The sequence below is a fragment of the Pristiophorus japonicus genome, chromosome 30, assembly GCF_044704955.1.
Source record: "Pristiophorus japonicus isolate sPriJap1 chromosome 30, sPriJap1.hap1, whole genome shotgun sequence".
In the NCBI taxonomy this organism is placed as follows: Eukaryota; Metazoa; Chordata; class Chondrichthyes; family Pristiophoridae; genus Pristiophorus; species Pristiophorus japonicus.
The window spans coordinates 7,648,584-7,674,249 of record NC_092006.1 but is presented as its reverse complement, the minus strand read 5'-3'; the positions used below and the strand labels follow the sequence as shown (position 1 = coordinate 7,674,249).

The 25,666-nt window shown below is 57.3% G+C and overlaps 1 protein-coding gene across 2 annotated transcripts in view; it reads left to right on the top strand.

The window, feature by feature from the left end:
* The window catches only part of LOC139240189 (transcription factor 12-like), a 142,151-nt gene that overhangs the window by 746 nt on the left and 115,739 nt on the right, over nucleotides 1-25,666 (top strand). The gene's annotated exons all lie outside the window — the stretch shown is intronic.

The following is a 25,666-nucleotide window of genomic DNA, read 5'->3' as shown; positions in this document are numbered from 1 at the left end:
CCTTTTTTTTTTCCCCCCAAACTCTCCTCTCACCCTCCTTAAAGAACACACACACACAAAATAATCCAAAGTTGGGCTTTTCAAGTGAGGGGATGTGAGTTAGAAAGCGTATTGTAGTAGCCTCTTTTGAATCTTTTTTTTATTGTTACTTTCTCCTCTTACTCCTCAGGAAATTATAAAAATTAGATGGGAGCACTTTAAGGGAATACTGTGTTTTTTGAAATAGATACACACACACACGTATATTATGTATTCCCCAAAGAGTACTTTTGGTTAAAAATCTGTTGGGAATTAAAAATGTTTGTGTATATGTGCTGGACAAATGCTGCCCCACAAGACCCCCACCTCTCCCGTCCCAGCCCCATCGGAAGTGCCCTGCTATGCCTCCCTGCTTCGCTGGTAGGGCTTTGCCGGCTAGGAGGGACAGGACAGGACAGCTCGGGAGTTCTGTGAGCTTTGTCAGCTCTCAGATGTTGTCAACCAACTCCCCACTTCCCCACACACGCTCCCCTAGCTTTGATGTGCTGCCCTGGCCTAACATCTGGCCAGCTGTGATTTCCCCCCTCCCCAAACCATTTCTTCCATCGCTAGCGGTATGAAGCTATTTCTAATTCAACCCCCCCCCCCCCCCCCCCCCCACCCCCAGTCCGCTCCATTCCATCTCGATACGAGCATGATTTCGAACCCCCCCCCCCCCCAAATAACCACCCCCAAAATAACCACCCCCAATAGTCCAGGGACTGCCCCTCTCCGCACCTCCCAAAGTAGTTTGAGATGATTTTCAGACAAGAAGCTAAATGGGTCCCACTTTTATTCAAAAGAGTTGGATTTATATAGCGCCTTTCACGACCACCGGACGCCTCAAAGCGCTTTACAGTCAATGAAGTACTTTCTTTTGAACTGTAGTCACCGTTGTAATGTAGGCAACACGGCAACCAAGTTGCACACAGCAAGCTCCCACAAACAGCACTGTGATAATGAGCCACATTATCTGTTTTTTGTGATGTTGGTTGAGGGATGAGTATCGGCCCCAGGACACCGGGGAGCACTCCCCCTGCTCTTTTTCGAAATTGTGGCCCCGGGATCTTTTACATCCACCCGAGAGGGCAGACGGGGCCTCGGTTTAATGTCTCATCTGAAAGACGGCACCTCCGACAGTGCGGCGCTCCCTCAGTACCACCCCTCCGACAGTGCGGCGCTCCCTCAGTACTGCCCCTCCGGCAGTGTGGCGCTCCCTCAGTGCCGCCCCTCCGGCAGTGTGGCGCTCCCTCAGTGCCGCCCCTCCGACAGTGCGGCGCTCCCTCAGTACCGCCCCTCCGACAGTGCGGCGCTCCCTCAGTGCCGCTCCTCCGGCAGTGCGGCGCTCCCTCAGTGCCGCCCCTCCGGCAGTGCGGCGCTCCCTCAGTACCGCCCCTCCGGCAGTGCGGCGCTCCCTCAGTACCGCCCCTCCGGCAGTGCGGCGCTCCCTCAGTACCGCCCCTCCGGCAGTGCGGCGCTCCCTCAGTACCGCCCCTCCGGCAGTGCGGCGCTCCCTCAGTACCGCCCCTCCGGCAGTGCGGCGCTCCCTCAGTACCGCCCCTCCGGCAGTGCGGCGCTCCCTCAGTACCGCCCCTCCGGCAGTGCGGCGCTCCCTCAGTACCGCCCCTCCGGCAGTGCGGCGCTCCCTCAGTACCGCCCCTCCGGCAGTGCGGCGCTCCCTCAGTACCGCCCCTCCGGCAGTGCGGCGCTCCCTCAGTACCGCCCCTCCGGCAGTGCGGCGCTCCCTCAGTACCGCCCCTCCGGCAGTGCGGCGCTCCCTCAGTACCGCCCCTCCGACAGTGCGGCGCTCCCTCAGTACCGGCAGTGCAGCGCTCCCTCAGTACCGCACTGGGAGTGTCAGCCTAGACTTCTGTGCTCAAGTTCCTGGAGTGGGATTTGAACCCACAACCTTCTGACTCGGAGGCGAGAGTGCTGCCCACTGTGTCTCAATTCTGGGTAACTTCGGAATGGATAATTCGGAGATTTGACGTACATTTGGCGCTGGATTATCGGTGGTGGCTAGCTGATCTATTGGAGGAGTGGGCAAACTGTATCCCACTTACCCAGACCATTCAGAAACACAGACCCAAATCCCCTGGCTTGTAGTCCCCGTCCTGAAGCCACTGACTCCTCGATTGGACACTGGTTACACAGGGTGTGTGTGTGTTTTGGCAGCAGAAAGCGATCCCACCCTCGACCGACATCCAGCTGGGGGGATGGGGGGGTGTCACCTCACTGGATATTTGTACTTCATCGGCTGCGAAGGGCCATTGAGAAGTCCTGAAGTTGTGAAAGATGCTATCGAAATGCAACACCAACTCCTTTTAGTTTTGCCACCTTTCTGTAGCGCCTTACAGAACCGCAGGACGCCTCATGGCCATTCTACACTTTTTGGAGTGTAGTCACTGTTGTGATGTCGGAAAGGCAGCAGCCAAATTGAGCACAACAAGCTCCTGCAAACAGCAGTGTGGTAATGACCCAGATAATCTGTTTTAGTGATGTTGGTTGAGGGATAAATATTGGCCCCAGGACACCGGGGAGAACTCCCCCTGCTCTTCTTCCAATAGTGGCCCCGGGATCGTTTACGTCTACCCGAGAGGGCAGACGGGGCCTCGGTTTAATGTTCTATCTGAAAGACGCCCCTCCGACAGCGCGGCGCTCCCTCAGTACTGCCCCTCTGACAGCGCGGCACTCCCTCAGTACCGCCCCTCCGACAGCGCGGCGCTCCCTCAGTACTGCCCCTCTGACAGCGCGGCGCTCCCTCAGTACCGCCCCTCCGACAGCGCGGCGCTCCCTCAGTACCGCCCCTCCGACAGCGCGGCGCTCCCTCAGTACCGCCCCTCCGACAGTGCGGCACTCCCTCAGTACCGCCCCTCCGACAGTGCGGCGCTCCCTCAGCACCGCCCCTCCGACAGTGCGGCGCTCCCTCAGCACCGCCCCTCCGACAGTGCGGCACTCCCTCGGCACCGCCCCCCTCCGACAGTGCGGCGCTCCCTCAGCACCGCCCCCCTCCGACAGTGCGGCACTCCCTCGGCACCGCCCCTCCGACAGCACGGCGCTCCCACGGCACCGCCCCCTGGAGATTGTACTGGTCAGTACCACGTCTGGTAGTCACCTCCTGAGTCACTGGGACAGCTAACAGCAGCTGGCATGAATGCATGACTGGAATGGGATCCATCACGTTATCAGGGCTGGAATCTAACTGGTGTCTAATTGACTGGTAGATATTTAGTTTTCCTTGGGAGCAGAGATGGCTACGGTGGAGATTTAACAGAGGTGTTCAAAATCACGAGGAATTTCGATAGAATAGATCGGGGAGAGCCTGTCCCCGGGGGCAAGAGGGTGGGTAACCAGAGGGACACAGATTGACGATAATCGGCGATGGAACCAGATGGGGAGAATGTTTTGACGCAGCGAGTTGTTGTGATCGGGAACGCGCTGCCTGAAAGGGCGGTGGGAGCAGATTCAATCGGGACTTTCAAACGGGGGAATTGGGTAAATGCTTGGAGTTGAAAGGTTTGCAAGGCTGTGGGGAAAGGCGGGGGAGTGGGACTAATTTGGTCGCTCTTTCAAAGAGCTGGCACAGGCACGATGGTCCCCAATGGCGGCCTCCTGTAATGTATCGTACGATATTGAGGTGCACATCTGGGGAATGTTGGAGTTCGCAATCGGTAGACACGTTTAAGGTTCTGGGCAAGAGATTCCGCGTGTGGTAATGACCTGGAACTCGCTGCCTACGAGGCTGGTGGGAAGCGGAGACGATCAATGATTTCGAAAGGAAATCGGATCGGCGCGCGAGCGAAATAAACTTGCAGAGCTACGGGGAGAGAGCGGGGGAATGGGACTGAATGGCCTGCTCTACAGGGAGCTGGCACGGGCACGATGGGTCGAATGGCCTCCTTCTGTGCCGTAATGACTCTGTGACGCCAAGTTCCCTGTTTTTGTCAAGAATAGCACGTTTGCAATTGAATTGCAAACGGTTCAGTTATTGTGTGGAATGCGAGGGAAGAATTAAACTTCAGGCCCATGCTGTGTAAATCGGTTGTCGTTGCATTAGACCCGATTTTAGCCATACCCGACCAACTTCAACAGAGTAAAATTGGGCAGGGTGTATGAAGGGGTCGAACCAACCTGACGTGTTCAGTTAAAATCAGGCCTTTACTTCAGGAGAGCCTTTGCTTTAGCGAGAGAGAGGGGCGACCCTTATTAATCACTGGTTAGACCTCAGTTGGGGCATCGTGTCCAATTCTGGGCACCACACTTTTTAGGAAGGATGTGAAGGCCTTGGGGCGGGTGCGGAGGAGATTGAGCAGAAGGGTCCCGGGGGATGAGGGCCTTCAGTGACGTGGCGAGACTGGAGAAGCCGGGGTTGTTTTCCTTCGAGCAAGTGAAGGTTAAGAGGAGATTTAATCGAGGTGTTTATAAAATCACGAGGGGTTTTGAGGAGTAAATCAGGAGAACCTGTTCCCTGGGGGCAGGAGGGTGGGTAACCAGAGGGACACAGATTGACGATAATCGGCGATGGAACCAGAGGGGGGAGATGGGGAGAATGTGTTTTGACGCAGCGAGTTGTTGTGATCGGGAATGCGCTGCCTGAAAGGTCGGTGGGAGCAGATTCAATCGGGGGCTTTCAAACGGGGGAATTGGGTAAATACTGGAAGGGGGGGAAATGTGCCGGGCTGTGGGGAAAGAGCAGGGGGGGAGTGGGACTGATTGGATCGCTCTGTCACAGAGCCGGCACAGCACGGGCTCGAAAGGGCCCAATGGGATCCTTCTGTGCTGCAAGATCCTAATGACTTCGCTTGGCACCAGCGGCACCCGACGCAGGACTGAGTCATGTCGACGAGGACAGTCCCAAGTTGGATCACAGGCGGGGATGCGGGAGGTTGGGCCGAGTTCCTTGACTTCAGGCATGGCCTTGCTCGTTGTATGTTTGGTAAAAGAAACATCTGTCGAGGATTCGACTCCTGATCATTTGTTGGGTGAGGGTATTAAGGCTTGTGGAACCAAGGCGGGTGGATGAACTAAAGATACAGATGGGCCGGGATCTGATTGAGTGGTAGAACAGACTGGAGGGGCTGAACGGTCTTTTTCCAGACGCCAGTTCTTGGGAATGTCTCCCGCAAGGATGTTGTTCCAGCTGGCAACTTTCAGGTTCCTTCCCCCCCCCCCCCCCCCCCCCCCGCCAGCTCAAGGTAGCGCGCTCCTGGTGTCCTCGGGGCTGGGCTGTGATGCCTCCACTGCCGGATAGCAGGTTGGCCGGGCGCGCACTTTTTCAGGGGAATAACGCAGGCTTGCAGGCGGGACTGACAGGCAGAGCGCAACCTGCTCTTGCCCCGTGTCGAGCGTTTGGATAGCCCTTGGGCCTTGGGAGTCTTTCTGTGATCTTACTGCAGCTGGTCCTTGATGGAAAACAGGTGCATGTGTTGAAGAGGCAGGGGAGGTCCGTCTGCAGCCTTTGAAGACTGCAAGGCTGCGGTACCACGTTGAAATGAGGAGAAAAATGTTGTTGGGAGAACCAGCTTGTGTTTCTCTAGTCGCAGGCTGTTAATTCTCAAATAGTTTCCCCTTCTCCCTGCACCCTCGCCCCCCCACATCTTCACCTGATCTCTGCTGGAGTATGGTTCCAACTTGCATCCTTGCCGATGCATCACCCGAGCGTTCATCGCGTGCACCCGTGCGCGAGCTATTCGACTGCGGCGGGCATCGCGGCAGAGCCTTCTGTTTGGCTAGGCGCGCTGGCTTGCTGACTCAGCTGAGGCGAGGGGTGCATCTGGTTGGGGAGCTTGTGGGTGTTTTTGAAGGAATGGACGCCCCAACTGGTGCAGCACACGAGGAGGCCAATAGTGGTAGAGCCCCCTTTCTGTAGCCCTGCTACCTTCGATTGTTTATCCGTTTTGCCTTTCAAAGGCGCAGTGGTCTCTGGCTCAACTGTTCCCTCTCTCTGTTCTTCTACACCATCCCCCCCATCCTCAGCTCGCTCTACGTCTCTCTCCTCCCCTCCCCCTTAAGTGTCAGCCGTGGTTCAGTGGATAGCACTCTCACTGTCGCCTCAGTCAGAAGGTCGTGGGTTCAGAGTTCCCACTCCAGCCCATAATCCTGTCCGACACTCCCACTCCCAGTGCCAGTACTGAGGGAGGGCCGCACTGTCGGAGGGGCAGTACTGAGGGAGCGCCGCACTGCGTTGTCGGAGAGGCGGTACTGAGGGAGCGCCGTACTGCGCTGTCGGAGGGGCGGTATTGAGGGAGCGCCGTACTGCGCTGTAGGAGGGGCGGTACTGAGGGAGCGCCGTACTGCGCTGTCGGAGAGGCAGTACTGAGGGACAGCCGCACTGTTGGAGGGACAGTACTGAGGGAGCGCCGCACTGTCGGAGGGGCCATCATTTGGATGAGACGTTAAACCGAGGCCCCGTCTGCCCTCTCGGGTGGATGTAAAAGATCCCATGGCCACTATTGGAAGAAGAGCAGGGGGAGTTCTCCCCAGTGTCCTGGGGCCAATATTTATCCCTCAACCAACATCACTAAAACAGATGATCCGGGTCATTATCACATTGCTGTGTGTGGGAGCTTGCTGTGCGCAAATTGGCTGCCACGTTTCCCACATTACAACAGTGAGCACACTCCAGAAGTATTTAATTGGCCGTAAAGCGCTTTGGGACGTCCTGAGGTCATGAAAGGCGCTATATAAATGCAAATCTTTCTTTACGACGCTCTGTAAAACCGACCACTTTGACCCAGACTTTGGTCACCTGTCCTAATTTCTCCTTTTGCGGCTCGGTGTCAAATTTTGCCTGATTTAGGCTGCTGCGAAGTGCGCTGGGGCGTTTCAGCATTATGTTGAAGCCGCTATATAAATGCAAGTTTCTGTTGCTGTATGGAGAGAATCGGGAAAGCCTGTCGAAAGTCTGAAATGGCGTTCCGGTGATTGTTCGCTCCTGCGGACTGCAGCCGCGGAGATCAGTGGAGCTCCCCTCCCCAGAGCCGCCATCCCCCGCCTCTGGTTAAAGTGGGAGCCTTGGATCGAGTCTTTGCCTGACAAGTTTAGAGTTCCCTCGGCATTTCTGGCCAACATTGTCAAGTGACTGAGTTGGGAGGATATTGCTACCTATCTCGCACCCCCCCCCCCCCCCCCCCACCCCACCACCGCCTCCTGGGCCATCTGTTGGGTTATTCATGGTGTGAGACCTGGCGGGCTATTCAACTGCAGGGGTCATCACACCCCCCACCGGCTGTCATCGCCCAGATCGCCAGCAGGGGGCGTTTGATGGCGATCGGCAGCAGGCTGATTCCCACTCCCGGTTAAGCCGTGTTGGTTGAGGGGGTAAATGCTCTTCCTCGCTCTGAAACACCCACTCCAACAGACAGACGGGGCCCTCGGTATACCACTGCATCCTGAGACATGCTGCCTCCGACAGTGCGACGCTCCCTCGGTACCGCCCTTCTGACAGCACAGTGCGGCGCTCCCTCAGTACTGCCCCTCCGACAGTGCGGCGCTCCCTCAGTACCGCCCCTCCGACAGTGCGGCGCTCCCTCAGTACTGCCCCTCCGACAGTGCAGCGCTCCCTCAGTACTGCCCCTCCGACAGTGCAGCGCTCCCTCAGTACTGCCCCTCCGACAGCACATTGCGGCGCTCCCTCAGTACTGCCCCTCCGACAGTGCAGCGCTCCCTCAGTACCGCCCCTCCGACAGCACATTGCGGCGCTCCCTCAGTACTGCCCCTCCGACAGTGCGGCGCTCCCTCAGTACTGCCCCTCCGACAATGCGGCGCTCCCTCAGTACCGCCCCTCCGACAGTGCGGCGCTCCCTCAGTACTGCCCCTCCGACAGTGCGGCGCTCCCTCAGTACTGCCCCTCCGACAGTGCGGCGCTCCCTCAGTACTGCCCCTCCGACAGCACAGTGCAGCGCTCCCTCAGCACTGCCCCTCCGACAGTGCGGCGCTCCCTCGGTACCGCCCTTCTGACAGCACAGTGCGGCGCTCCCTCAGTACTGCCCCTCCGACAGTGCGGCGCTCCCTCAGTACAGCCCCTCCGACAGTGCGGCGCTCCCTCAGTACCGCCCCTCCGACAGTGCGGCGCTCCCTCAGTACTGCCCCTCCGACAGTGCGGCGCTCCCTCAGTACTGCCCCTCCGACAGTGCGGCGCTCCCTCGGTACCGCCCCTCCGACAGTGCGGCACTCCCTCAGCACCGCCCCTCCGACAGTGCGACGCTCCCTCAGCACCGCCCCTCCGACAGTGCGGCACTCCCTCAGCACCGCCCCTCCGACAGTGCGACGCTCCCTCAGCACCGCCCCTCCGACAGTGCGACGCTCCCTCAGTACCGCCCCTCCGACAGTGCGGCACTCCCTCAGCACCGCCCCTCCGACAGTGCGACGCTCCCTCAGTACTGCCCCTCCGACAGTGCGGGGCTCCCTCAGTACCGCCCCTCCGACAGTGCGGCGCTCCCTTGGTACCGCCCCTCCGACAGTGCGACGCTCCCTCAGTACTGCCCCTCCGACAGTGCGGCGCTCCCTCAGTACCGCCCCTCCGACAGTGCGGGGCTCCCTAGGTACCGCCCCTCCGACAGTGCGGCGCTCCCTTGGTACCGCCCCTCCGACAGTGCGGCGCTCCCTCAGTACCGCCCCTCCGACAGTGCGACGCTCCCTCAGTACTGCCCCTCCGACAGTGCGGCGCTCCCTCAGTACCGCCCCTCCGACAGTGCGGCGCTCCCTCAGTACCGCCCCTCCGACAGTGCGGGGCTCCCTAGGTACCGCCCCTCCGACAGTGCGGCGCTCCCTTGGTACCGCCCCTCCGACAGTGCGGCGCTCCCTCAGTACCGCCCTTCCGACAGCGCAGTGCGGTGCTCCCTCGGTACCGCCCCTCCGACAGTGCGGTGCTCCCTCGGTACCGCCCCTCCGACAGCGCAGTGCGGCGCTCCCTCGGTACCGCCCCTCCGACAGTGCGGCGCTCCCTCGGTACCGCCCTTCTGACGGTGTGGCGCTCCCTCTGCGCCGTACGATTCTATGGGCCTGTGCCACACACTCATTTGACCCCGTAACCTTACAGGCAGCATTGGGCGAGGACTTCCAGCCAATCGGAGTGGGCTCCAATCACACCCGCAGAGGTGAAAGTTCAAAATTCTCACCCTTGCTTTCAAATCCTTCCATGTCCCTCGCCCCCTCCCTATATCTCTGTAATCCCCTCCAGCCCCACAACCACCGAGATCTCTGCGCTCCTCTCATTCGTCTCTGCCCATTTCAATGCACATTTTCTATAACGTGAGGTTGATCCATAAGATCAGGCTTACACCTCCAACGCAAGGTGACACATCTCGCCCTCAATCTCGCCCAATCACAAATAAAGTGAGGCCTTCCTTTTAGTTTGCATCCCTGATTATAATCGCTCCACCATCGGCGGCCGTGCCTTCAGCTGCCTGGGCCCCAAGCTCTGGAACTCTCTCCCTAAACCTCTCCCCTCTCTCCTCTTAGGCGAGCAACTGCTAACTGTAGGATCAGACCCTCCGTGTCTTTAGAACAGGCGGTGGCAATATTAGATTTTTGTTTTGTGTGTCAGCCGTGACTCAGTGGGTAGCACTCTCGCCTCTGAGTCAGAAGGTTGTGGGTTCGAGTCCCACTCTAGGGACTTGAGCGCGTAAATCTAGGCTGGCACTCCCAGTGCAGTGCTGAGGGAGCGCCGCACTGTCGGAGGGGCGGTACTGAGGGAGCGCCGCACTGTCGGAGGTGCCATCTTGCAGATGAGACGTTAAACCGAGGGCCCGTCTGCTCTCTCTGGCGGACGTAAAAGATCCCGGGGCCACGATTGGAAGAAGAGCAGGGGGAGTTCTCCCCGGTGTCCTGGGGCCAATATTTATCCCTCAACCAACATCACTAAAACAGACGATCCGGGTCATTATCACATTGCTGTTTGTGGGAGCTTGCTGTGCGCAAATTGGCTGCCGCGTTTCCCACATTACAACAGTGACCGCACTCCAAAAGTACTTCATTGGCTGTAAAGCGCTGTGGGACGTCTGGTGGTCATGAAAGGCGCTATATAAATGCAAGTCTTTTCTTTTTGTAAAGTCTTGATTTATTAGTCTATTTCCATTCTCAGTGTGTCACCGGCGCTAAAATTTTACGTTCAGGACTCTAAACAGCTTGGGGTAGAATGTCACCTTGCTCTGTACCGCACACAACCCCTCACCTCCACCCGAGTAAGGTGCAGCTCAGTCATGTGTTCTAAAAAACGCCCGAATTTTGTTTTGGCCGATTCCTATGCGCGTTTTCTATAACGGGCGGTTGATCCATAAGATCTGGCTTACGCCTCCAACACAAGGTGAGACATTTAGCCCTCAATCTTTCCCATCGCACACTAAGCAACACACGCCACTAACCGCTGTACCTGGTAGCTTCAAATTGGGAGTTCTAAAACCGCTCGAGCTAGCTCAGGGCCATCACATTAGAACATCGTCATCATTAGGCAGTCCCTCGGGATCGAGGAAGACTTGCTTCCACCCTTAGCATGAGTTCTCGGGTGACTGAACAGTCCAATACGGGAGCCACAGTCCCTGTCACAGGTGGGACAGACAGTGGTTGAGGGAAGGGGAGGGTGGGACTGGTTTGCCGCACGCTCCTTCCGCTGCCTGCGCTTGGTTTCTGCACGCTCTCGGCGACGAGACTCGAGGTGCTCAGCGCCCTCCCGGATGCACTTCCTCCACTTAGGGCGGACTAGTCTTTGGCCAGGGACTCCCAGGTGTCGGTGGGGATGTTGCACTTTATCAGGGAGGCTTTGAGGGTGTCCTTTAATCTTGATGAGAGATCACATGGCTCCGGTTGGGGTGGAGCGTAGAATGTGGTGGTGCAGTGTGTGGGGCGGACTGGTCGAGCCGGATGCTCTTTACCTGTCCGCCATTGTTCATTGGCCGCGATCAGGGGACCAGGGGAGGCGAGAGTTCGGGGCCCAGGAGATGCGAGGGCCCAGGGGCAGCACGGGCCCAGCCCACACTGTGTGATATGTGGGCGCACTGGGTCCGTGCAGCAGAGCTGGTCTCCAGTCGTCCTGGTTAACCCTTGCCCCTGGATCAAGACCTCGCTCTGTCAAGCCCCGTGTGGTGGCTGGTGTGCAACGGTCACCCCACGTTAAAAAAATCCACCCACAGGCATCTTCCACCCTTCAGGATGTAGTTCGGGATCTGGAATATTCGGCCCTTCATTGAAACACCTCTGAACTTTTTGACGTGGAAGCAGGTCATCCTCGACTCGAGGGACTGCCTCTGATGATTATTGTTCATTGTTCGTAGGTTTATTTGTAACCTTCCGGGCTGCTGACCGAGGGCCGTGCGGCTCTTTGTCGGCCGGCGAGGACACGATGGGCCGAAATGGCCTCCCTCTGCGCTGTAACTTTCTACGTTTCTATAAGGAATCAGAGCAAGAGTCGGCCATTCGGCCCCTCGAGCCTGCTCCGCCATTCAATAAGATCGTGGCTGATCCGATCATGGGCTCAGCTCCACTTCCCCGCCCGCTCCCCATAACCCTTCACTCCCTTATCGCTCAAAAATCTGTCTATCTCCACCTTAAATATATTCAATGTCCCGGCCTCCACAGCTCTCTGGGGCAGAGAATTCCACAGATTTACAACCCTCTGAGAGAAGAAATTCCTCCTCATCTCCGTCTTAAATGGGTGGCCCCTTATTCTGAAACTCTGTCCCACTTCAAGTATTTGGGCGAACCTGCAATGGGTGAAGGAATGATCTTTCAATAACCACAATAACTTGTATTTATATAGCACCATTAACGTGCCAAGGTTCTTCACAGGAATATTATGAGACAAACAATTTGACACCAAGCCACATGAGAAATTAGCGCAGGTGACCAAAAGCTTGGTCAAAGAGTTAAGTTTTAAGGAGCGTCTTGAAGGAGGAATGAGAGGTAGAGAGGCGGAGAGGTTTAGGGAGGGAGTTCCAGAGCTTGGGGCCCAGGCAGCTGAAGGCACGGCCACCAATGGTTGAGTGATTATAAATCAGGGATGCTCAGGAGGGCAGAATTAGAGGGGTTTTAAGGAGTGTCTTGAAGAAGGAAAGAGAAGCAAAGAGGTTTAGGAGGGCAGAATTATAGGAGTGCAGACATCCTGCGGGGTTGTGAGGCTGGAGGAGGTTACAGAGATAGGGAGGTGGCGAGGACCATGGAGGGATTTGGAAACACGGATGAGAATTTTGAAATCGAGGCGTTGCTTAACCGAGAGCCAATGTAGGTCAGCGAGCACAGGGGGTGATGGGTGAGCGGGACTCGGTGCGAGTTAGGACACGGGGGCAGCGAGCACAGGGGGTGATGGGTGAGCGGGACTCGGTGCGAGTTAGGACACGGGGGCAGCGAGCACAGGGTGGGTGATGGGTGAGCGGGACTCGGTGCGAGTTAGGACACGGGGGCAGCGAGCACAGGGTGGGTGATGGGTGAGTGGGACTCGGTGCGAGTTAGGACACGGGGGCAGCGAGCACAGGGTGGGTGATGGGTGAGCGGGACTCGGTGCGAGTTAGGACACGGGGCAGCGAGCACAGGGTGGGTGATGGGTGAGCGGGACTCGGTGCGAGTTAGGACACGGGGACAGCGAGCACAGGGGGTGATGGGTGAGCGGGACTCGGTGCGAGTTCGGACACGGGGCAGCGAGCACAGGGTGGGTGATGGGTGAGTGGGACTCGGTGCGAGTTAGGACACGGGGGCAGCGAGCACAGGGTGGGTGATGGGTGAGTGGGACTCGGTGCGAGTTAGGACACGGGGGCAGCGAGCACAGGGGGTGATGGGTGAGCGGGACTCGGTGCGAGTTAGGACACGGGGGCAGCGAGCATAGGGTGGGTGATGGGTGAGTGGGACTCGGTGCGAGTTAGGACACGGGGGCAGCGAGCACAGGGTGGGTGAGCGGGACTCGGTGCGAGTTAGGACACGGGGGCAGCGAGCACAGGGGGTGATGGGTGAGCGGGACTCGGTGCGAGTTAGGACACGGAGGCAGCGAGCACAGGGTGGGTGATGGGTGAGCGGGACTCGGTGCGAGTTAGGACACGGGGCAGCGAGCACAGTGGGTGATGGGTGAGCGGGACTCGGTGCAAGTTAGGACACGGGGGGGCAGCCGAGTTTTGGATGACCTCTAGTTTACGTCGGGTAGAATGTGGGAGGCCAGCCAGGAGTGCGTTGGAATAGTCGAGTCGGGAGGTAACGAGGGCACGGATGAGGGCTTCAGCAGCGGATGAGCTGAGGCAGGGGGCGGAGACGGGCGATGTTATGGAGGAGGGAATAGGAGGTTAAACTTATGCTGCGGATATGTGTTTCAAAAAAGCCCTGCTTTTTGTCTTGTCATGTGCTGTGCGAATTTAGAGGTCACATAACCAGAACTAGGAAGGTCACAGACTCAATTAGGGGTCGACCATTCATCATAGAATGGTTACAGCATAGAAGGAGGCCATTGGGCCTGCTGAGCCTGTGTCAGTTGCAAGAGCTTCTCAGCCAGTCCCACTCCCCCGCCCTTTCTCCTTGGCCCTGCAATATTTTTCCTTCAGGTACTTATCCAATTCCCTTTTAAAAGACACGAATGAATCTGCCTCCACCACCCTTTCAGGCCGTGCATGCCAGATCCTAACCACTCGCTGCGTAAACAAGCGTTTCCCTCGCGTTGCCTGTGGTTCTTCTGCCAATCGCCTTCTGCCAGTGTCCTCTGGTTCTCGAGCCTTCTGCCAACGGGAACTATTTCTCTCTGATCTGCTCAGTCTAGACCGACTCGTGATCGATTTAGGACGGAGATGAGGAGGAATTTCTTCGCTCAGAGGGGGGTGAATCTTTGACATTCTCTGCCCCAGAGGGCTGTGGAGGCTCAGTCGTTCAATATGTTTGAGGCTGTGATCGCTAGATTTTTGGACTCTGGGGGAATCGAGGGATCGGTCGGGGAAAGTGGAGTTGAGGTCGAAGATCAGCCGTGATCTTATTAAATGGCGGAGCAGGCCCGAGGGGCCGTACGGCCGATTCCTGCTCCTAATTCTCATGTTCTTGTGTTCAACGACTGTGCCTGCTTTTTATTTCTGAATCTGAAGTGCCAACTGGGTCACATCAGGATCCCCAATTCTCCAGATGTGGCCCATTGCTGACGCATCGGGAAACACTGAAGACTTGCCAAACTCACGGAAGCTGGTAAAGACCCAGTTTAAAACACAAAGCCCGCCTCTTGCTGGCCTTGCTGGGTTATTTTGGTGATGCAGCCAGAGGTACTCATGCACCGTGGCACAGAAAGGTAGCTTAACTCCGCGCACTGGGGCGAATCGACCCTACCGTCCTCGGAGTCTGCCACAGGCTGAGTTATTGGAGAGCGATCAGGCGTTGGGGAGTTGAGCCCCCGCAGGGGTGGAAAGGGCACAGCATTCTTTCCACCACCGTGATGAGATTTATTGTGGGGCTGGGCTGGTTGCTGGTGGTGCTTGGCTGAGGATTGGGATACACTCTGTGTGCGGAATGTCACATGAGCAGATAATTGGGACCATGTTTCGTGGTTGGGTCTGGAATCTAAATCGGAACAAAGTGTTTGGATAAAGAATTTCCAGCGGGGCGAATGGGAAGGGGTTTGGGTCCATTGGGATTCTATGCAATAGGAAGGGGTTTGGGCCATTGGGATTGTGTATAGTGGGACTGAATGGGAAGGGGTTTGGGTCCATTGGGATTGTGTACAGTGGGACTGAATGGGAAGGGGTTTGGGTCCATTGGGATTCTGTACAATGGAAGTGAATGGGAAGGAGTTTGGGTCCATTGGGATTGTGTACAGTGGGAGTGAATGGGAAGGGGTTTGGGTCCATCGGGATTGTGTACAGTGGGAGTGAATGGGAAGGGGTTTGGGTCCATTGGGATTGTGTACAGTGGGAGTGAATGGGAAGGGGTTTGGGTCCATTGGGATTCTATGCAATAGGAAGGGGTTTGGGCCATTGGGATTGTGTATAGTGGGACTGAATGGGAAGGGGTTTGGGTCCATTGGGATTCTGTACAATGGGAGTGAATGGGAAGGAGTTTGGGCCATTGGGATTGTGTACAGTGGGACTGAATGGGAAGGAGTTTGGGTCCATTGGGATTCTGTACAATGGGAGTGAATGGGAAGGAGTTTGGGTCCATTGGGATTGTGTACAATCGGAAGGGGTTTGGGCCATTGGGATTGTGTACAGTGGGAGTGAATGGGAAGGGGTTTGGGTCCATTGGGATTGTGTACAGTGGGAGTGAATGGGAAGGGGTTTGGGTCCATTGGGATTGTGTACAGTGGGAGTGAATGGGAAGGGGTTTGGGTCCATTGGGATTGTGTGCAGTGGGAGTGAATGGGAAGGGGTTTGGGTCATTGGGATTGTGTACAATGGGAGTGAATGGGAAGGGGTTTGGGTCCATTGGGATTGTTTACAATTGGACTGATAGGGAAGGTGTTTGGATCCATTGGGATTGTGTACAATGGGAGTGAATGGGAAGGGGTTTGGGTCCATTTGGATTGTGTACAGTGGGAGTGAATGGGAAGGGGTTGGATCCATTGGGATTGTGGGAGTGAATGGGAGGGGGTTTGGGCCCATTGGCATTCTGTGCTATGGAAAGGAGTTTGGTCATTGGGATTCTGTGCTATGGAAAGGAGCTTGGTCATTGGGATTCTGTGCTATGGAAAGGAGTTTGGTCATTGGGATTTTGTGCTATGGAAAGGAGTTTGGTCATTGGGATTCTGTGCAGTTGCGTCCACCACTATCTTGCGCTAATCCATTAAAGGTGGGACCTTTTTCAAATGCCAGTCCCAGCTCACATGAACCATGAACCATTCCTGCCCCCCTGCCAACACTCTTCTGTGTTAATAGCTTTCTGACAGTGTTGTAACTGTACATTGGACAAAGCCTGTTGCTTTGGGGTAAGATGAAACCTTGTGTGTGTAGTTAGTGTGAGAGTTGACTTTGCCAGTCCAGACGCAGTTTCTGCCACCTGTGGCTGGCATCTAGTGCAAGAGGCATCTAGTAACCTGTGCCCAGCATTGTTGGGATTCCGTTTTTTTATTTGTTCTGGGTTGTGGGCGTCACTGGCAAGGCCGGCATTTATTGCCCATTCCCTAATTGCCCCTTGAGAAGGTGGTGGTGAGCCGCCTTCTTGAACCGCTGCAGTCCGTGTGGTGAAGGTGCTCCCACAGTGCTGTTAGGGAGGGAGTTCCAAGATTGTGACCCAGCGACGATGAAGGAACGGCCGATATATTCCCAAGTCGGGATGGTGTGTGACTGGGAGGGGAACGTGGAGGTGGTGGTGTTCCCATGCGCCTGCTGCCCTTGCCCTTCTAGGCGGGTAGAGGTCGCGGGTTTGGGAGGTGCTGCCGAAGAAGCCTTGGCGAGTTGCCGCGGTGCATCTTGTAGACGGTGCTCACTGCAGCCACGGTGCGCCGGTGGTGGAGGGAGTGAGTGTTGAAGGTGGTGGGTAGCGTGCCGATCGAGCGGGCTGCTTTGTCCTGGATGGTGTCGAGCTTCTCGAGTGTTGTTGGAGCTGGAACTCATCCAGGCAAGTGGAGAGTGTTCCATCACACTCCTGACTTGTGCCTTGTAGATGCTTTGGGGAGTCAGGAGGTGAGACACTTGTCACAGAATACCCAGCTCTTGTTGGCACAGTATTTATGTGGCTGTTCCAGTTAAGTTTTTGGTCAATGGTGACCCCCCCACCCCGGGGTGTTGATGGTGGTGGATTCGGCGACGGTAACACGGTTGAATATCAAGAGGAGGTGGTGAGACTCTCGCTCGTTGGAGCTGGCACTTGTGTGGCGCCAATGTTACTTGCCACTTAGCCACATGCCATCCAGCGGGGTTGCATCGCTTTGCAGAGTTGGCTCGAGGTTGCCCTCGTCGGGCAAGTCCGTGGGCTGGGGAGAGGGTGGCGTACGGGGCGCATCGCAACGCAGCGCTGGCACGGAGCGACCCGCCAGATGCGAGCGCTTCTCTCGCCCGCCCCGCCTGCTCCTCCTTGGTCTCGACCTTGACTGCGGGCCAGCCGAACATCAAAGGGCCTCCCTGTGACAAAGCGGCTGCCCGTATGAAGCGATGGAACGCCTTTGCGATCCAGTGCTGAGAGCTGTTAAACACAGGCTGCTAAGACCAGCTCCGCAGGTTGTGGCGGTTTTTTTTGGGGGGGGGGGGGGGGCGGGGCGGTGGTGGGGGAAGAGGAAAAAAAAGCGGGGCCCTTTCTTCTGATCAAAGGAGCGAACTTTAATTCGAAACAGCAGGCCGAATTCAGGTACGAGCGGCTCAACAAAAAACAAGTCGTTCAAGCATGCACCTTTGATTGGGGTCTTGTAAAAGCGAGGTCGGGATGTCTGGTAGTGGTTACACAGACACTTAGCTCATCATTTCCTGTTTGGACTCTGTCTAGTTGGCCTCTCTGCCCCTCCCCCCCTCCCACTCTCCCCCCCCCCCCCCCCCCACTCCTCCTCCCCTCCCCCAACCACCATCCCATCTGGTTCCAATTTAGCCAGAATTAGTGATCTCATGGAGAACAAGGCATTGCTGCTCTGTATGTGTGTGTGTGTGTGTTGGTATCGGTCTGTGTATGTGTGTGTGTGTGTGTTGGTATCGGTCTGTGTATGTGTGTGTGTGTGTGTGTTGGTATCGGTCTGTGTATGTGTGTGTGTGTTGGTATCGGTCTGTGTATGTGTATGTGTGTGTGTGTGTGTGTGTGGTATCGGTCTGTGTATGTGTGTGTGTGTTGGTATCGGTCTGTGTATGTGTGTGTGTGTGTTGGTATCGGTCTGTGTATGTGTGTGTGTGTGTGTTGGTATCGGTCTGTGTATGTGTGTGTGTGTTGGTATCGGTATGTGTATGTGTGTGTGTGTGTGTTGGTATCGGTCTGTGTATGTGTGTGTGTGTTGGTATCGGTCTGTGTATGTGTGTGTGTGTGTTGGTATCGGTCTGTGTCTGTGTGTGTGTGTGTTGGTATCGGTCTGTGTATGTGTGTGTGTGTTGGTATCGGTCTGTGTATGTGTGTGTGTGTGTGTTGGTATCGGTCTGTGTGTGTGTGTGTGTGTGTGTGTTGGTATCGGTCTGTGTCTGTGTGTGTGTGTGTTGGTATCGGTCTGTGTATGTGTGTGTGTTGGTATCGGTCTGTGTATGTGTGTGTGTGTTGGTATCGGTCTGTGTGTGTTGGTATCGGTCTGTGTATGTGTGTGTGTGTTGGTATCGGTCTGTGTCTGTGTGTGTGTTGGTACCGATCTGTGTCTGTGTGTGTGTGTGTGTGTTGGTACCGGTCTGTGTCTGTGTCTGTGTGTGTGTGTGTTGGTATCGGTCTGTGTCTGTGTCTGTGTGTGTGTGTGTGTGTGTGTTGGTATCTGTGTGTGTGTGTGTGTTGGTATCGGTCTGTGTATGTATGTGTGTGTGTGTGTTGGTATCGGTATGTGTGTGTGTGTGTGTGTTGGTATCGGTGTGTGTGTGTTGGTATCGGTGTGTGTGGGTGTGTGTGTGTTGGTATCGGTCGGTGTGTGTGGGTGTGTGTGTGTTGGTATCGGTCTGTGTATGTGTGTGTGTGTGTGTTGGTATCGGTCTGTCTGTGTGTGTATGTGTGTGTGTGTGTGTTGGTATCGGTGTGTGTGTGTTGGTATCGGTGTGTGTGGGTGTGTGTGTGTTGGTATCGGTCTGTGTATGTGTGTGTGTGTGTTGGTATCGGTCTGTGTGTGTGTGTGTGTCTCTGCGTTTGCCTCTCTGCAGCCCGAAACCACGCGTTTCTTTAAGAGCCGTGCGCGCCTCAAAAATGATGGCCGCGGCCCTCCATTTTGTTTCCCGGCGGAGCTCGTCACTGCGCACGCGCCAGTATTTTGCCGTCCCGTCGGCCACGTGCCCACCGCTCCTCCGACAGCTCGACGACAGGCCCACCCTTTCCGCCCCATGCGGTAAATGGGAGCCGCTCGGTGCTCCCCCACCCCCGACAACTTTCCCCTGGGCGGGAAGCATGCAACTGCGGCTGTGCGCCCTGCCGCGGTCGCCATTTTATTTTCATTGTCGGGGCCGACTCCGAGGCTGGTCCGACAATGGGCGGCCACGGTTTCGGCCGGGCCTCCCGACAGGCAGCCTCGGTACCCCTCTCTCGGGCACTGGGGGCCGACGGCTCGGCCCAAACCCTCCCTGGGGGCCCCAGTGGAGCCAAACGAAACCCCCCCCCCCTGCAGAGTCCGCAGCGGCCCTCCCCTTTAACTGAGGGGACGGGACGTTGTGACGCATCTGAGCAACGTCCGTTCCACTCCAAGGGCACTGCCCCGACCGAAAAAGAAATCTTTAAGATCATTGGGTGCGGCCCCCGTTCGGTCGGAGGGCAATTTTGGTCTCTTGTCTCTCGCCTCCCCGCATTCCACCTGCCAGTGTTGCCTCCTGCCCCTGTCCCAGAGTGCACCGCCAATCGTTGACCAGTGACACAGCTGTAGCCAAACGCCTGCCACCCAACCATGACGGGTTACTGCCCTAGCTTCCCTCCCCCCCACACCCCACACCCGCAACAGTGCTGAGGTCAACTCCATCATCTCGGGTCTCCAGCCCATGGGCAGGCCTGTCCTCTTCACCCAGCATCGTAGAAATTTGCAGCGCGGAAGGAGGCCATTCGGCCCATCGTGTCCCGCGCCGGCCGACAAAGAGCCACCCGGCCTAATCCCACTTTCCCGCTCTCGGTCCGTAGCCCTGTAGGTTACGGCACTTCAAGTGTTACATCCAGGTACTTTTTAAATGTGGTGAGGGTTTCTGCCTCTACCACCCTTTCAGGCAGTGAGTTCCACCCCAGACCCCCACCACCCTCTGGGTGAAGACATTTCCCCTCAAATCCCCTCTAAACCTCCTCCCAATTACTTTCAGTCTCTGACCCCTGGTTGTTGACCCCTCTGCTAAGGGGAATAGGTCCGCCTTATCCACTCTATCTAGGCCCCTCATAATTTTATACACCTCAATTAAATCTGAAGGAGCGCCGCACTGTCGGAGGGGCAGTGCTGAGGGAGCACCGCACTGTCGGAGGGGCAGTGCTGAGGGAGCACCGCACTGTCGGAGGGGCAGTACTGAGGGAGCGCCGCACTGTCGGAGGGGCAGTGCTGAGGGAGCACCGCACTGTCGGAGGGGCAGTGCTGAGGGAGCACCGCACTGTCGGAGGGGCAGTACTGAGGGAGCGCCGCACTGTCGGAGGGGCAGTGCTGAGGGAGCACCGCACTGTCGGAGGGGCAGTGCTGAGGGAGCGCCGCACTGTCGGAGGGGCAGTGCTGAGGGAGCGCCGCAGTGCTGAGGGAGCGCCGCACTGTCGGAGGGGCGGTGCTGAGGGAGCGCCGCACTGTCGGAGGGGCAGTGCTGAGGGAGCGCCGCACTGTCGGAGGGACAGTGCTGAGGGAGCACCGCACTGTCGGAGGGGCTGTACTGAGGGAGCACCGCACTGTTGGAGGGGCTGTACTGAGGGAGCACCGCACTGTCGGAAGTGCTGTCTTTTGGATGAGATGTAAAAGATCCCGTGACCACTACTGGAAGAAGAACAGAGAGTTTTCCCTCCGGTGCCCTGCGGCCAATATTTACCACCTAAAAACATTTTCTGGTCGTTATCGCATTGCTGTTGGTGGGAGCTTGCTGTGCACAAATTGAACTGCCGCGTTTCTCACATTAGAACTGTGACTACACTTCGAAAAAAGTACTTAACTGGCTGTAAAGCGCTTTTAGACATTGTGATAGACGTTATATCAATGCGAGTCCTGTCTTTGAGAGCCCACACAACGCGACCGGCCGCCCCATTTAAGCCAATGACGACTTGCCTTCTCTTCCTGACACCCGATTGGCTGAGAGACACACCTCCCGGTTTGCCAAGACAGTGGCAAATAGCGGAACAGTCCAACCGTGTTTCATTGGGAGGTGGCGGGGGAGCGCTTTCTGGAACCTCGGCCCACTGGATATCGTGTTCCCATTCAGGCTCCATTCCCGGGAAGATCATTCCATTGGGAGAGGGCAGAATGATGAGATGTCACCGTCTGGAACAGAGAATAGTGTGCAGCCCTGCACAGAGAGTCTCGCATTTCTATAGCAGCCTTCACCAGCTCCGGACATCCCCCACGAGCTTGACAGCCAATCGAGCGTACTGGCCTCCCCCTCACTCTCTCCCCTCCTCCAATACTGGACTCATCGCCTCCTCTGCTCTTCCACTGTTGCCCCTGCTCCATACAGCCTCCCCCCTCGCCCTCTGGAACTGTCCTCCCTGCCTGTCCGCCTCCAACCCAACTTTCGAGAATCTCCGTCCTCGACCCCTACCCCTACTCCCCCCCCTACCCCTACTCCCCACCTCCCCCTCCTCTCTTTCCCCCCTCCATTCCACTCCAAACCTCTCCCCGCATGCCCCAAACGTGTGCTGCAGTGCCATGCATGCCCCATTGGGCAGGATTTAAGCAGTGTCACCTTTTCATTGAACAAGAAACTAATATAAACTCGAGGTGATCCAAAACTCGGCTGTCCTAACTCGCACCGAGTCCTGCTCACCCATCACCCCCTGTGCTCGCTGCCCCCGTGTCCTAACTCGCACCCAGTCCCGCTCACCCATCACCCCCTGTGCTCACTGCCCCGTGTCCTAACTCGCACCGAGTCCCGCTCACCCATCACCCCCTGTGCTCGCTGCCCCCGTGTCCTAACTCGCACCCAGTCCCGCTCACCCATCACCCCCTGTGCTCACTGCCCCGTGTCCTAACTCGCACCGAGTCCCGCTCACCCATCACCCCCTGTGCTCACTGCCCCGTGTCCTAACTCGCACCGAGTCCTGCTCACCCATCACCCCCTGTGCTCGCTGCCCCCGTGTCCTAACTCGCACCGAGTCCCGCTCGCCCATCACCCCCTGTGCTCGCTGCCCCCGTGTCCTAACTCGCACCGAGTCCCGCTCACCCATCGCCCCCTGTGCTCGCTGCCCCCGTGTCCTAACTCACACCGAGTCCCGCTCGCCCATCACCCCCTGTGTTCGCTGCCCCCGTGTCCTAACTCGCACCGAGAGCTCGCCCATCACCCCCTGTGCTCACTGCCGCCATGTCCTAACTCGCACCAAGTCCCACTCACCCATCGCCCCCTGTGCTCACTGTCCCCGTGTCCTAACTCGCACCGAGTCCCGCTCACCCATCACCCCCCGTGCTCGCTGACCTACATCGGCTCCCAGTCTGGCAACACCTTGATTTCAAAATTCTCATCCTTGTTTTCAAATCCCTCCATGCCCTCGCCCCTCCCTATCTCTCTAACTTTCTCCAGCCCTATAATCTCCCTCAGCGCTTTTCCAATTCTGGTCTCTTGAACATCCCTGATTATAATCGCTCCACCATCGGTGGCCGTGCCTTCAGCTGCCTGGGCCCCAAGCTCTGGAACTCCCTCCCTAAACCTCTCTGCCTCTCTCTCCTTTAAGACGCTCCTTAAAACCGACCTCTTTGACCCAGCTTTTGGTCACTTGTCCCTAATATCTCCTTATATGGCTCGGGGTCATATTTTGTGTTTTAACACTCGTGTGAAGCTTCCTGGGATGTTTTAACGACGTGAAAGGCGTTAGATAAATTCACGTTGTTGTTGTTGTTGACTGGACAAAATGAGGAAAGAGGAGATGAGGTAAATCAAAATACGATATGTTTTGTTAATCCATTTATGGGATGTGGGCGTTACTGGCCAGGCCTTGCATTTATTGCCCGTCCCTAATTGCCCCTCGAGGAGGTGGTGGTGAGCCGCCTTGAACCGCTGCAGTCCGTGTGGTGAAGGTGCTCCCACAGTGCTGTTAGGGAGGGAGTTCCAGGATTGTGACCCAGCGACGATGAAGGAACGGCCGATATATTTCCAAGTCGGGATGGTGTGTGACTGGGAGGGGAACGTGGAGGGGGTGGTGTTCCCATGCTCTGCTGCCCTAAAATTCTGCATTAAGATTTGAAAGAAAGATTTGTCCATGCTATACATCACCTTATCACCTCTCAAACGCCTCAAAGTGCTTCATGGACTGTGCCTTGAAGTGCAGCCGCTAGTTTGTTGACAAATCTGGCAGATATTTTGCTCTCAGCAAGATCCCACAAGCAGAAATGAGTTGAATGACTGTACAAGCTGTGTTTACTTTTGGTGGAGTTGATTGAAGGACAAATATTGGGCCCGGGACACCGGGGAGAACTCCCCCCCCTTGCTCTTCTTCCAAGTTGTGTCTACCGGAGAGAGCAGACGGGGCCTCGGTTTTACGTCTCGATCAGAGAGACAGCCCCTCCGACAGTGCAGCGCTCCCTCAGCACTGCACTGGGAGTGTCAGCCTGGTTTGCCTCCGGTCCAGCTCCGGAGAATGTGATTCTACTGAACCTCCCCCCTTACTGCGAACATTAGTGTAAGACCCATGCTTTCGTACGCCTCGGTGAAGGTGTTGACAATGGCTTGGAGTTCGGCCTCTGAGTGTGCGCAGACACAAGCGTCGCCCACGTCCTGTAGTTCGACGACAGAGGATGGGGCGACCTTGGATCATCCCATCTTCGGACCCTAGTCTGGCATCTGGGAGTCCCTGGGCCAAAGACCAGTCCGCCCTAAGTGGAGGAAGTACATCCGGGAGGGCGCTGAGCACCTCGAGTCTCGTCGCCGAGAGCGTGCAGAAACCAAGCGCAGGCAGCGGAAGGAGCGTGCGGCAAACCAGTCCCACCCTCCCCTTCCCTCAACCACTGTCTGTCCCACCTGTGACCGGGACTGTGGCTCTCGTATTGGACTGTTCAGCCACCTGAGGACTCTTGTTAAGAGTGGAATCAAGTCTTCCTCGATTCCGAGGGACTGCCTGTGATGATGATCATGACTGCTAACGTTCTATTAATACCTGTAGATTGAGAATAGCGAGAGCATTGCAAGATTGCATCCAATTGGGCCGATTGGACTTTCCCCATTGGAGAGGCTGGGAGCAGCTCTGAACTGTGCCGGGCTCACGGGTCAAGTGCCGTTGGTACTTCAATGACACCGTTGATGGGATATGGCGCGTGTTCAAGACCGGGCCGCCCCGGGGCGGAGGTGGTGTCCCCGGGGCGGAGGTGGTGTCCCCGGGGCGGAGGTGGTGTCCCCGGGGCGGAGGTGGTGTCCCCGGGGCGGAGGTGGTGTCCCTCTCCCAGAGGCTCAGGCTGCAGTCTGAGGGCGGAGAGGGTTAACCACGTGCCGAGCTGCTCCTGCAGGCAGCGAGCATCCGGGCCCAAGTTTGGCGGATGGCTCCGCATTGGAAAACGGGATGATGAATGACTTTATTATCTCCAAACAGACTCCCCTATTCAGTGTGTCTCCACGCTTGTTAAAGCAGGGAGCGAGAGGGTCTGGGGTCAGGAGGAAGTGAATCTCAGTGGAGCATTGACCCAGCGGGAGCCGGGGGAGGATCAGCACCAAATCTCCCGGAGACACCGCACGTCTTCCTCTTTGTTTGATGCTTTTGTTTCTCATTCTCGATCCTACAATCCTTTTTCTCTCAATCACACTCTGTCCTTTCTCTCTGTCCTCCACGTTCCTGCTTTCATTCCCTTGCCCTCTATCTCCCTTTCTTGTTCCCTCTCTCCTCTCTCTATCTCTTCTCTCCTTCACCCCCTCTGTCACCATCTCAGTGTATCTTTCTCTCGCTCTTTCTCTCGCGCGCGCTCTCTCGCTCGCGCGCTCTCTCTCTTTTTTCCCTCTCTCTCCCGCTCGCTCGCTCTCTTTTTCTCTCTCTCTCTCCCGCTCGCTCGCTCTCTTTTTCTCTCTCTCTCTCCCGCTCGCTCGCTCTCTTTTTCTCTCTCTCTCCCGCTCGCTCGCTCTCTTTTTCTCTCTCTCTCCCGCTCGCTCGCTCTCTTTTTCGCTCTCTCTCCCTCTCGCGCGCGCTCTCTCTCCCTCTCGCGCGCGCTCTCTCTCCCTCTCGCGCGCGCTCTCTCTCCCTCTCGCGCGCGCTCTCTCTCCCTCTCGCGCGCGCTCTCTCTCCCTCTCGCGCGCGCTCTCTCTCCCTCTCGCGCGCGCTCTCTCTCCCTCTCGCGCGCGCTCTCTCTCCCTCTCGCGCGCGCTCTCTCTCCCTCTCGCGCGCGCTCTCTCTCCCTCTCGCGCGCGCTCTCTCTCCCTCTCGCGCGCGCTCTCTCTCCCTCTCGCGCGCGCTCTCTCTCCCTCTCGCGCGCGCTCTCTCTCCCTCTCGCGCGCGCTCTCTCTCCCTCTCGCGCGCGCTCTCTCTCCCTCTCGCGCGCGCTCTCTCTCCCTCTCGCGCGCGCTCTCTCTCCCTCTCGCGCGCGCTCTCTCTCCCTCTCGCGCGCGCTCTCTCTCCCTCTCGCGCGCGCTCTCTCTCCCTCTCGCGCGCGCTCTCTCTCCCTCTCGCGCGCGCTCTCTCTCCCTCTCGCGCGCGCTCTCTCTCCCTCTCGCGCGCGCTCTCTCTCCCTCTCGCGCGCGCTCTCTCTCCCTCTCGCGCGCGCTCTCTCTCCCTCTCGCGCGCGCTCTCTCTCCCTCTCGCGCGCGCTCTCTCTCCCTCTCGCGCGCGCTCTCTCTCCCTCTCGCGCGCGCTCTCTCTCCCTCTCGCGCGCGCTCTCTCTCCCTCTCGCGCGCGCTCTCTCTCCCTCTCGCGCGCGCTCTCTCTCCCTCTCGCGCGCGCTCTCTCTCCCTCTCGCGCGCGCTCTCTCTCCCTCTCGCGCGCGCTCTCTCTCCCTCTCGCGCGCGCTCTCTCTCCCTCTCGCGCGCGCTCTCTC